The sequence below is a fragment of the Polistes dominula genome, unplaced genomic scaffold, assembly GCF_049000335.1.
Source record: "Polistes dominula isolate Pdom_NZ unplaced genomic scaffold, Pdom_raw_medaka contig_20, whole genome shotgun sequence".
NCBI lineage: Eukaryota > Metazoa > Arthropoda > Insecta > Hymenoptera > Vespidae > Polistes > Polistes dominula.
In genome coordinates, this window is record NW_028301147.1 from 2,425,033 (window position 1) to 2,437,668 (window position 12,636).

General features: G+C 32.0%; 1 protein-coding gene across 2 annotated transcripts in view; it reads right to left on the reverse strand.

The window, feature by feature from the left end:
- The window catches only part of LOC107066120 (uncharacterized), a 162,773-nt gene extending 159,339 nt beyond the window's left edge, over window positions 1–3,434 (reverse strand). Inside the window, exon 1 of one of the 2 annotated variants that reach the window (XM_015320438.2) lies at window positions 2,245–3,434. The gene's annotated coding sequence lies outside the window, so the exon portion shown is untranslated. The remainder of the gene's footprint in view (window positions 1–2,244) is intronic. The other variant, XM_015320449.2, reaches the window with a different exon arrangement.
- Between the last annotated feature and the right edge of the window lie 9,202 nt (window positions 3,435–12,636).

A 12,636-nucleotide genomic window follows, 5' to 3' on the forward strand; every position in this document is an offset into this window, starting at 1 on the left:
TGTGCTAAGTTATAAACAGAATCGAGTATCTATATATATTTTTCTATCTACTAAGCGAGGAGAAAGGGGTTGTGTTAGGGGGAAGTGAGGTAGGGGGGGGGAAGGAAAAATCGAAGATCATTAATTCAGTACGCGGCCATTTATTTCGAACGAACGAATATCGAATAAGAAGGACGACGATTCGGACTGGGAAGTTTATGCGTGATGTCGTTGGAATAACAAATATTGGTAGGACCGAATATACGATAAGGAAATAAAAGCGACGAAGAATATACTTCTCACACGAGAAAGAACTGAAATCGAAGTCTCTTTTTCAGTTTTTTATAACTAACAAAAAAATAAAACTTCTCGTTTCTTTCCTATATCTCTATATCTCTCTTTCTATCTCTTACAGAATTTATCTTTTATATATATATATATATATATATATATATATATATATATATATATATATATATATATATATATATTTTAGTACTAACAATAAAAAAACATAGACGTATGAAAAAGAATAAATCCTAAGAAATTGAGATTTATTTTTAAACAATATTTATAACCAAAAAAAATATATAAAATAATTGTATTTCTAAATAAAATATAGTAGTGACCAATTAATATCAGTGAATATTTTGATGGAAGATAATCGATAATTTAATCTACTTATCAAAACTAGGAAACAAAATCGAATACTTACGTGATTGTACATGTCTAATATCATTCTAGCGGAAAGAATGCGATTGGAAACATATACAGGGTGAAAACATTGTGTAAAGGCTCAACCGTGGTCGATCACTCACCCAGCTTTCGCTCCGATTTCCGACATTGACGAATTCACGCTGCTTACAAAGCTGACACACATATGCATACATATATATATATGTGTGTGTGTGTGTGTGTGTAGCATATATAATATAGACTATGTATTTGATACTATGTATATATTATACTGGAAAGAGAGATCAGCGTACATATTCAATGCGTGCAAAGGTTAATACGAGAGAGAAACGCACGATTAATCATTACGTACTTTGACAAAGCGAATTTAAGCTAAATTTTAACGCCTTCTAAGTTCTATAATAGTTAAAAGCTTTACACAGCTTTTACACAGACAAAGGGAAAGAGATAGAGAGAAAATAAAATGAATTTTGTGAACACACATATATGTATATATATAAATTAAAGTTATGTATATTTATAAGCAACAGATATTTTCTTTCCTCTCGAAAAAAAATTTTAAACAGTCAAGTGTTCAAAAAAAAAAAAAAAATAATCAAAACACGAGTAAAAAGTTTAAGTTTCTTGACCTAGACTATCAAGCACGATTTATACGAGACAAGGGTGAAAAGTAAAAAAAAAAAACGGGGTTGAAGTTATTCAACCCCATTTGCTTGAACCATTTGAAGGGGAATGATGAAGTGACACTCACATCTAAATATATACCAATAATATTTATATACCTATATTTATGTACACACACACACACACACACACAAATATACTGAAAAAGAGGAACAGAGATAGAAAGAAGGTAGAGAGAGGGGACAAAACTGTCGATTTTATTCGTCGAGTTCTTTTGAAAAGTTTCGAAAGCGGAAGAGTAAGGTTATGAGGGGTGGGGTTAGGGGGGGTGGTAGGAAAACTCTCGACTTTTAAAACTTGTACGAACGTTCGCTTGCCCGCCCAAATCTACTAGCAAGTTCCAGACCGTCACGAGAGGGCTTCGAGCTAACGCGAAGGCTTTCGACACTCGACGTTTCCGCCCACACCGTTAAAAGCTCGTTCGAAACTTCTATGCCAAGATATTTTCTTCAAATTTCTATTCCTCCTATAAACCTAAAGACGAGTTCCAAATTTTGTCTGGTCATGTGTGATTATTAGATTATTATTATTATTATTATTATTATTGAATATTTATATTATCTATGTAATATTATATAAGATTATCTTCAAAATGAATTGGTAAGAAAACAATCTTGTTCGATGGAACATTGAGTTAGATAAAATGATCTGAACGAGTTTATGAAAAGTATCACTCGTGGAAGATAAAAGTCATAGTTCTTGTATCAACAAAAAACAATTATTTTATATTATAATTAATTAAATTATTATATTCTAAATAACATAAAAATAGATTTAATCTATTAAATAAAAGATTCTATTGAATATTAAAACAAAGTTATAATAGTGATATTAGAATAAACCGAAATCGTGCAATCAAGTGTATGAAACATGCGATCTATTTACCTTTAATGGATGGTCTCTCTCTCCCTTTCTCTCTCTCTTTCTTTCTTAAGGTACCAACGTTGTCGATTCGCTGCCAGGTTCCACTTCGTCCATCACACGTTAAAAGACAGATTTCTTCACCAATATAGTTGGAAAATTTCTCGATGATAAAGCAGCAGCTTTCGTATTATAGAAAAAGTTTGTTACCGAGTAGGAGGAGTAGGAGGAAGAAGGGGAGAAGTTCACTTTTGTCGTCAGAGTGGATTTTCGTAAAACGGATTGTTGTTGGTCTATCGTTGAACTTTCATAAAGGTGCGTCTCTTTTGCGCGCGTGTTACCGCCCTCTTCTTGTTCTCCAATCACACCCCCCTTCCTTTCCTCCGTTACACTTTTTCTTCTCACTCGTGCTTACACATCATTTCTTCCTTTCTTCTTTCTTCTTCTTCCACTTCTTTTTTTCCTTATTATACTTGTCCCACCTTATTGATAAAATCAATTGAAAAATATCAAGTGTTTTGTTTTCTTTTTTCTCTCTTTGTATTTCTCAAGTTTTTTTTAACAGACAAACGTTCTCAACTGATCCACCAACAAGATCATATCCCTTTCACTTTGTGGATACTAATTAAATTCCTCGAACACTTCTGTATCTCGGTAATCCAACAATTTAACAATCCTACGAATATAATCGATAATAACGAACACGAAACTTACTTATTCAGTTTGAATACACAATACACAAACTTTTTGAACATCTATCAGTTTTTCCACGTGCACGAGTGACAAATAATTCACAATTAAATATTATATCATGAATACAAATCCGATTAAAATGTTTTCCCAAAAGCACGTGCACGTGCTGCTAAACCCGGTCTGATTTCAACAAAACCTAGTCCAGTCCAGTCCAGTATGAATTTATAATTTTTTTTCTATCCGATGACATAAAATAAAAAAAAAAAACAAAATCCAAACAAACAGCACACAAAAAATTCAACAAAAATAACAAATAACAAATGCTATGGGAAAATTTCGTTTTGATTGTACAAGGAAAGGGAATGAAACATGACAATACGAATGATTTTTAATTCGTGGATGATGATGATAACAATGACGATGATTTATATAATGGAAAAAGGGCCCGTTCGAAAAGCGAAGATACTAAAATCTCGCTCACGAGGCGCAGCGCTCTTCGCAAGGGGCGCGGCGTAACTGAGCTTGGCGAACCAACCCTCGTCGTCTCTCTCTCTCTCTTCCTCCCTCTCTTGCCCTCACTCTATCTCTCTTTAGTTATCCTCACCCTTTCGTCTCATTCCTCCCACCCTATCACTCCGTTCGGCAATGCTTTCCCACTCCGACGCAGTTTCCACCACCACCATCACCACCACCACCCTTTTCCATCCCTTCTTCTATCTTCTCTCCTCTCACCTTTCCGGGTGTTTTCTCTCTCTCTCTCTCTCTATCTCTCTCGTTCTTTTCTCTTTCCTTTCTTTCTTTCTTTCAACCTCCTGCATTTTCATCCCCCTTTCTCACTCTTTCTCACTCTTTCTCTTTCTCTCTGTTTTCAACGCCTTCTCCATCTCACTTTTTCTTTCACGCATGTGTATGTATATCATCGTGTTTTTTTGTCCTTTTTTTGTTTTTCTTTTTTCCTTTTTCATCATATGCGAAAGAAAAAGCGAGATAATATAAGAGCAAGCTTCGTTTCTCCCTACCTCTCTCTTTCTCTTTCTCTTTCTCTTTCTCTCTTTCTCTCTTTTTTTTAGAATCGATGATATACCTTGCTTTAGTAGTATTGTGATTTTTTTTTTGGAAAATGAACAGAAATTTTTGCTTAATAATGAACGAATCGAATGATATTATTACAATTATAAATATTTTTATTTAAAATTATATACGATATAATATGTTTTTGCAAATAAATGATTATATTCGATAAATATATTAATTGCAATGATTAAAAAATTGTTTTTTCCTTTTTTTTTTTTATATCAGTCTAATTATCGTTTTAAAACAAGATTCATTTTCATTTGGAATCACGACCATTCTATGTTACACTATGATTGTAAGATCGTTAATAATCATAGAATGACATGCATTACCCTCTCTCTCCCTCTCTCTCTCTCTCTCTGTCTCTCTTTCTCTCATTCATTCTCTTATCGTACGTCTTGTTGATGAAGGTTTGAAGACTGGTGAGTGTAAGTGCGACATCGGGAATTAATTTTCGTGAGAACTCGATTGGCCTCCATTCGGCAACTTGCTATTGGATTTGGTTGGTCCCCATAAAGAAAAGGAGTGAGGGAGAGAGAGAGAGAGAGAGAGGGAAAGATAAAATAGGATTGAGAGAAATGGTGCTACGAGATATCGATCGTTTTCGATTAAACGCTTAAATCGTACTTATGAGAGATTCGAAGTACGTTTACACTGTCCGATCAAAACTCGAAGGGATGTATGTTACGAGGTTCTACTTGAGAGTACACGTATGATTTTGAGGAAAGATTTATACGGACTGGTTGCAATTACATGGATGAGACACGTTCGAAAATGACTTTTTAGTATCAACCCATTCGAGAAGAAGTAATCTCGATCGACACGAGTAGTTATCGTTTATATCCTAGTTTCTGAAACATCTCGTTACGTTTAATTATTCTATACGAATTATTCTAGTTTTTCATTTTTTATATTGACACATTTATTTTAACTATAAAGATGCAATATTTAAACATACATTTATAAATTAGTATGACTCCAATTTATAGATTTTTTTATTAAATATTTAATATTCGATATAACCGAAAAGATTGGCATGAAATAATATTATACCATAGATTACGAATTTTTTTTTGCCATGCGAATAGGAAAATTTTTAAAAGACTTAGATTATAGTATAGGCAGAGAATATAACACACGAGTAGGAGGAAAAGGAGGAGGATGATCGTAGTTCGACTCGTTCGATAGAAACAAAGTGGAAAGCTTGCTACAAAATCGCCCCTTGGCGTCATTCGCTCTCGAACGACGAATACAGGCTGGTGCATCTGGAAAAGAGAGAGAGATAGAAAAAAGAGAGATAAAGAAAGATAGTAGATACAGCAATGTTCGATCGGTACTAGAAGCAGGCAGTAAAATTTCAAATTTCTACAAAGCACAATGGCTACGCGTTCGCATAAATATTTTATGTATTTCCCGCAGCGAACTCGATCGAGGACCACGTCAAGAAAGCTGACGTTTTTCTATGTGTAAGAGTGAAAGAAAGAAAGAAAGAAAGAGAGAGAGAGAGAGAGAGAGAGAGAGAGAGAGAGAAAGAAAAACACTCTCTACGTGACGCGATAAAAATTTGAAATTTTTCTTATAAACTTTACCTCCAAACGACTCAAGAAACGTCATTCCATAGGATATCAACTCACTCGTGATATTTTCTAATAAACGAAAGGGCCAACTTCACAACGCGTCGTGAGATTTATTATACAAAATCGAACTCATCGAAATACGAAAAATGTATTCTCCTTTTTTCTTTTTTTTTTTTACCCCTACTTCAAAAAATATATCGAAATTTTTCTTTAGAAACACGAGTGAGACATTTCGTTGAAACGGTTGATATAAAAAAAAATAAATAAATAAATAAAAAATCTAGACAAAATAACGAACATCTTTTATAACGAGATTAGGAGGTGGGAAAAAGGAACAAAAACAAAGTAGCTAATTACACCTTTATTACTACAGTAATTAAAGTTTTCCATGAAATCAACTCGTCTTTCCCAATTAAAAGGCCATAAAAATTGTCTTATGTTATCTTCCCTTCTATCTTTTTCGAGATTTACCAACAATCGCAGCATCCTAATGAATTTTAAAAAGCTTATTTGATATTTTAATTAAAAAAAGAAAAGAATAAGAAAAAATAAAAGGAACGATAAAAAAAACAAAAATTAGAAAAAAACAATAGGAAAAAAGTAAAAAAAATATCATGTGCGCAAATCACACGTGCTAGAAGTGAAACCTTCGAAAAATTCAGTTTAGAGAGAATGAGACGACTGCAGAATATCAGGAGTAGGATAATTGTAGGTTTTATGTTATAATATTATTATTATATTGTTGTTATCACATTCAAAAATTATTATACGTTTTATTGATAACATATATAAATAGATGACATATTACACAGTAAGCAAGTTCTCAATTCAAAGAAATGAGACTAGTTGCTTCTGGTAACTAAAAAGTTCATGGTAAATAAACACCTCTGATAGTGTAGTAAACACCTCTCTAGTGAGGTTTTTTCCGAAAAGTAGTGAGGTTTTTTCCGAAAAGTAGTGAGGTTTTTTTCCGAAAAGTAGTGAGGTCTTTTCCGAAAAGTAGTGAGGTTTTTTCCGAAAAGTAGTGTGGTTTTTTCCGAAACTTCAGAAACTTCAAAAAAGATAGACACACACGCGAGTAAAATTATACACTTATTTACGTTGAAAACAAGTTGTAGTAGTAGTATAGTAGTAATAGTGTAGTAGTAGTAGTGGTTGAGCAGAGGCCGTTTGGTCAGCCTGAAATTTTCGAGGTTGCACCTACCCTAATACCTTCTCGCTACGGATATTGGAGGCAACGTGTGTGCTGTACTCGTTGCTGGCGAGTATCTTTTAGGAGAGAGAAACAGGCGTGAGAAAGGCATGTGTGAGTCCTTCCAGAGACTATCTACGTAGTACATGTTTCGTCTACATATGCAGACAATAGAGTTTATATATATATTCATGTATGTATTATATATACCTGTATCTACCTACGTACGTTAGGCTACCGAATCTAGACAGGATGTATATGTCGTATAGAGTTGTTCGTAAATGTTCTATGTATATATATACCTTAGATGTATATAGTAACAAGGAAGAGTAGGTGGAATACAGAGTATATACATGGACAGTGGCTGACCATGGTTTCGTCGTGACGCTTAGTGGCGTGAAAATTAGGTCGCTCGCGTTTTGCAGATGAGAAAAAACTGATGAACGAAGGAACGAACCAACGAAAGAAGAAGAAGAAGAAGAAGAAGAAAACGGGGCTCCGTTGAGACCCATCTCTTCTTCATTTTCTTCTTCTTCTTCTTCATCTTCATTCCATCCTTTTCTTTTTTTTCATATTTCTTTCCTTGCTTTCTATCTTAGGTGCATCCTACGATCGCATCGTCGACGAAACGACATCCTCGAAGGGTGAATTTCAGTGACGTTACGTTTTTTTCATCCTTACTCTCTCTTTTTCATCGTATCTCTCTTTCTATCTAATTCTATCAATAAATTACCAATAATAAGATTTAGAGATTACGAACGGCTTATACGTTGCGATAAGTATGATTAAGTTCCCTAACTGGTGTTAAATTATGTAACAAATATATATAATGTATTTGGTATGGTAGACAGATAAAACAATAAACATGTTATTGTAATTGATAATTAATTTCATTCAAATACGTTTTGTTAATGGATAACAATAACGTTGGGTAGAATAATTCTTGTTAATTTTTTTTCTATATCTAATTAAATGAATTGTATTATGATATTAATTATCTATTCACGTCAATTTGTTAACAGAGATATATTCTATATAATTTTATTAATAATCGTTCAATTATCGAATACGCGTATTGAATACAATGATAGAAATTTAGAATTAGAGATCAAAGTGAAATTTTCTCTAACTTTCAAATCACAATCGTTCGATACGATATAATATCAATTATTTAAATTAATTAAAATGGGAAATTTTAAATATCGAATAAAACGTGAAATATTATTTGCGTTGTTAACAGCAATTTAAGTTCTGTTCTCAAAGCCTTCAGTCACGCGATTAAAGTACGTTAGGATAATGAATGAATTAATTAAAGGTTAAGTTGACGCAATTTTCTCGTTATTCACTTAGCATGATCGACGAATTACGATAATTTATCTCTTACTTTAGTTCTTTTTCATCTTCTTCCTCCTTTTCTTGTCTTCGAATTATCGATGCTGAGAAAAATTCTACTTACTTAGAGAATATTGTTCGAGAAAATATAATAAGTTATCTTCTTTTCCTCTCCTTTAAAGCTTTCCCTTTTTCTCAAATTACCCCTTAGAGATATTCTTATCTTTGAATCCCTTCGTCATTTATAATTAAAGGTAACCCGTTTAAAGATGAAGAAGAAACTTTCTGTTCTTCGTAAAAAACGAAAATATCTACTATTAAAGATTTTATCGATATTATTCTAACCAACTAAAGATACATCGTTTCTATTTAATCGCTTTCCTCAGAAATTATATTTAACAATATCTTTAAATATAAAAAATTAAACAATCCTCTAAAAGAATGTATAAATACATATGTATAATATATTCTTATTTTTTTTTCGATACTCTATAATAATTTTATCGATTATAAAAAATAAATATTAAAGATAAGTAAGTTAACGTCTGTTAAATGGAAACCTAAACGGATTTAATATTACGTTTATTATTTTTGAAATAATAATTTATAAATGAACATAAAATACAATGATAATTAAATGTTTTTTACGATAGAGAGAGAGAGAGAGAGAGAGAGATATGTGATAAATATTGTTGAAAGTATCTAACAGTATGTCGAGTAATTTTTATTTAGTTACTTTTTACTTTACGTTACTTAAAGAGTACGATAGAAGGTTTGTTTCAGATTTTATTGGAACACGTTGGTAACGAGTGGGGGAACGTCGAATCGTGATATTCGCTGGGTGGCCATAAAACTAGTGTGGCATGGCAAAGCGACGGACGTGTTCGCCTACGACGAGAAATAAAATTTACGATAATGAAAGGCCACCACCCAACCCAACCCAACCCCCCTTGTGTATATCCAGGGAGAACGAACAAAAGCAGAGAAGTTCGATACGGCTCGACCGCCACCGCCGGAAGGCATTTATCAGGATTTCCAGAAAATTCTCACCTTTTTCCTAGCACGTCGTCGGTCCTTCGTACGAGCTGGCAAACAAGGAAGCCTGTTTCTGTATTTTATCTATTTTTCTTATTTCTTTTTTTTTTTTTTTGTTTACTTCTCCCTTTTCTATCTCCTTTTACACGAATTTTCCCACGAGTATGTGTTGAACTGTCGCAATGTTGCAAAACAGTATAATAGGAATATATTTCATTCTAATCCGATTAGAAGATATTATTTTTGGAATATTTGTACTATCGATTTGTTTTGTTTTGGTTTTCTTCTTTTATTAAAATAAATAAATTAATATCACGTATATTATTACAATATTTGTTTTATTTTGGAATTTTGTGTGATACCTTTTGAAAAATAAGAAATAAAGAATATTCTGCCTTGATTTTTTTTCTTTTTTTTTTTTTTTTTTATTCTCCTTACCCTTATTATTGAACGAGAAATTTTATGTCGATGTCAAGTAGCGATGTACTCATACGTAAGACGAGATATCCCCCTCGATACTTTACTCGAACAGTTTGCTCTTTTACGAGGACTCTTCGATATACCAGGCTTATATACTTGCACATTTAAAGTGAACGACGTAGCGTGATTTCTCCTTGTCTCTCTAGGGGTATTTCGTATCTTCGTCAGGTTCCTCGTTTTCTCTTGAAATCTGTCGGTTAATTAAGAACGAGGCTTGGATGACTTGTACAAAGATTCGATCTTGTGAGACTTCGTAAAACTTCATTTAGAAGCTTTGGTAAATTATGTTTCTCTTCTCTCTCTCTTTCTTATTTTTTCTTTTTTTTTTTTTTTAATGAAAAATATTACACGTCAATATATATATATATTGTTGTATTATTAATATTATATTTTTAGGTAAATAAAATAATTGAACAAATTGCATCAAAGTATAGGTTTAAAACACGAGACTAAAGAAATCGGGAATCAAAATTTGCAGAAGAGTTTTCTGAATAGTTGGCAACGCTTTCGGCGATTCATTTCCAGGTGACTGGACCGCTGCCGAGTAAGTATAAGAAGAAGGATGAGGTTAGATAAATACTGGGATGATTAATGTCTGCGGATAAAATTACCGTAATAACGAGCCGCCAGAATGACGCTGTACATTCTTCAAAATACCAAACCACCTCACTTCCTCCACCCCCCCCCCTGGTTCCATCGAGTTTAACTGTTGAGCTTGAAATAATTGGTAGAAGCATGTGAATAAACTATATAAGAAGAAGTTCTCTCTCAGATGAGAAATTTTCTCAAATAAATTAAGAGAAAGTGATTAATCGAATGGAAATATATATATATATATATATATGCAAAAAAAAAATATTACCCATTATTGGTCCTAATAACAAATAAAAATATGTTATTTTATTAATAATTAAATAATTAATAATTTCATATATTTGTAGTACTTTTGGGAAAAATAAATAATTTCCAATAAATAATAAATTATTTTTATATTACTGAACAATTTTGTTTTGCATATTTACCGAAACCACTCATAACTTTTAATCAAAATTATCAATATAAAAAATATAAAAACCTGACGACCAATAAGGGTTAAATAAATAATGATACTATTATAAATATAATAGTATTATTATTTATTTAATCCTTATCGGGGTTCATTCTAAAAAGAAAACAAGTTTAGTTTGGTCAAAAGTTTTCATTAAAGATTGGTCACGCCAACGTAATCTTAGAACAATGTAAGTCTAGGTTTAGTCACAAAGCAAAGACAATTCATTTTGGCAAAGTCCAGTTGAACACTGCAAATGGTACGCGCAAGCCAAAGTAAACGCTCGGACTATTCAGCACGTTAAGGAATTGTGGTAGGAGTAGATCTGAGGGTAAAGTTCCTCCAAGAGGATGCTTCAATGTTCTGCCGGCGTGTCGACGTCTCGTTGAGAAACATGAAGCATCCTGTCGCGATCCCCTGTAGGACTGCCCAACCCTTAGCTAACATCAATAATACATGAGAACCGAGAATTATTGTCCGCCAACTTTGAGACGATAAGCGTTTCAAAGTTTTAGTGTCCTATCGATGCACGATTAATCGTTTAAACTACTCTGAACGAACATATTTTCATCAATGCGTAAAATCTCTTTAACAGTTTCTTTACATCGATCAAAAAAAATTTTCTTTTTCTTTTTTTTTTTTTTTTTTATCAATCGGTATATCTATGTGTTACGTACACAATGTAATTATATATAACATGGGATTTTTCAATTTTATTTAAATAACATTACATTACAAATATATATGAAAATATTTTTTTTAAACCTAGTTCGAAAGTATATCTCATGATACTACATTAAAAATTTAATATTATTATTAGGTAACTATAAAATTAATGAAAATTTCTAGAATATAATAAATAAAATAAACAAATGAATCACAAACCGTGTCGATACGATTTTTCGGTCAGTTCTACTTGGAGTTATGCTTCAGTCATATTCGATCAGTGAAAATTCGAAAGTATTGTAAATACCTTTCGATATTTCTTGGTGCTATCAAGATAAACACATACACACATATAGACACATCTATGATTCATTTCTCAAATATTCAGCTATACCTTCAACAATACTAGCCATGTAAAACTCATGTCAGTCTAAAAATATCTACTCTCTAGTATATGGAACTATGTGGCTGGATTTGTCGGCTATTGGTCAAATAAAACTTTCTGACAGTTCTCAAACTCTATCTTCGTTACTCTTAAAGAACGGATTGATATCGTCCATTAGGTATAAAAGCACGGCGTAGTCTTCTCAGAGCTTTTTGTAACAAATCAAATATCAAATCAATCGTATTAGAAACAAGCCAAACCTAAGTTACAAATAATTAATTAATTGTAATAGATTTCAAACAACGTGTATCAAACTAATCAATAAATTAAGTTGTTTACAGAAAAAGGGTGAGAAATAATATTAATTAATTAAACCAATTAAAATATACTTGGTACAAAAAATATTTAATATTATTAATGTTTTTCTCTGAAAAAAATTAATTATTCTAATTAATACTTTTTTTAAATTCATGAAAAATATAGAATAAAATTTATGAATTTAAAACTCGTTATTTAAAAATAAATTTTTATTATAATAATCAGGGTCAATTTTTAGATCGAATCTCTCGTGTGTTAAATTTATTATAGAAAAAATATAGATAATAGGATAATAGTATTACAATTATTACAATGTCATAACGTGTAATTATGCCACATATTAATAGATTAAACAATAATGACTTCGATATCATGTGTCAAACTTGCGTGATCGTAAATGGCAGGTATCGACAGTGTTCGAACGTATCTGCATGATTCGAAACATAAAGCGGATTAACGCATTCTCTAATTTGGCCTCGAGGGAGTGAATTTGCTATCATTTGACGAGATACGACATATGAAAACACATCTTGGTCATTAAAATTAATTTATTTTATGGTCGACCGATGAAACGCCTACTATGATCATAAGAAATAATCTGTCACTAATAGAAGTG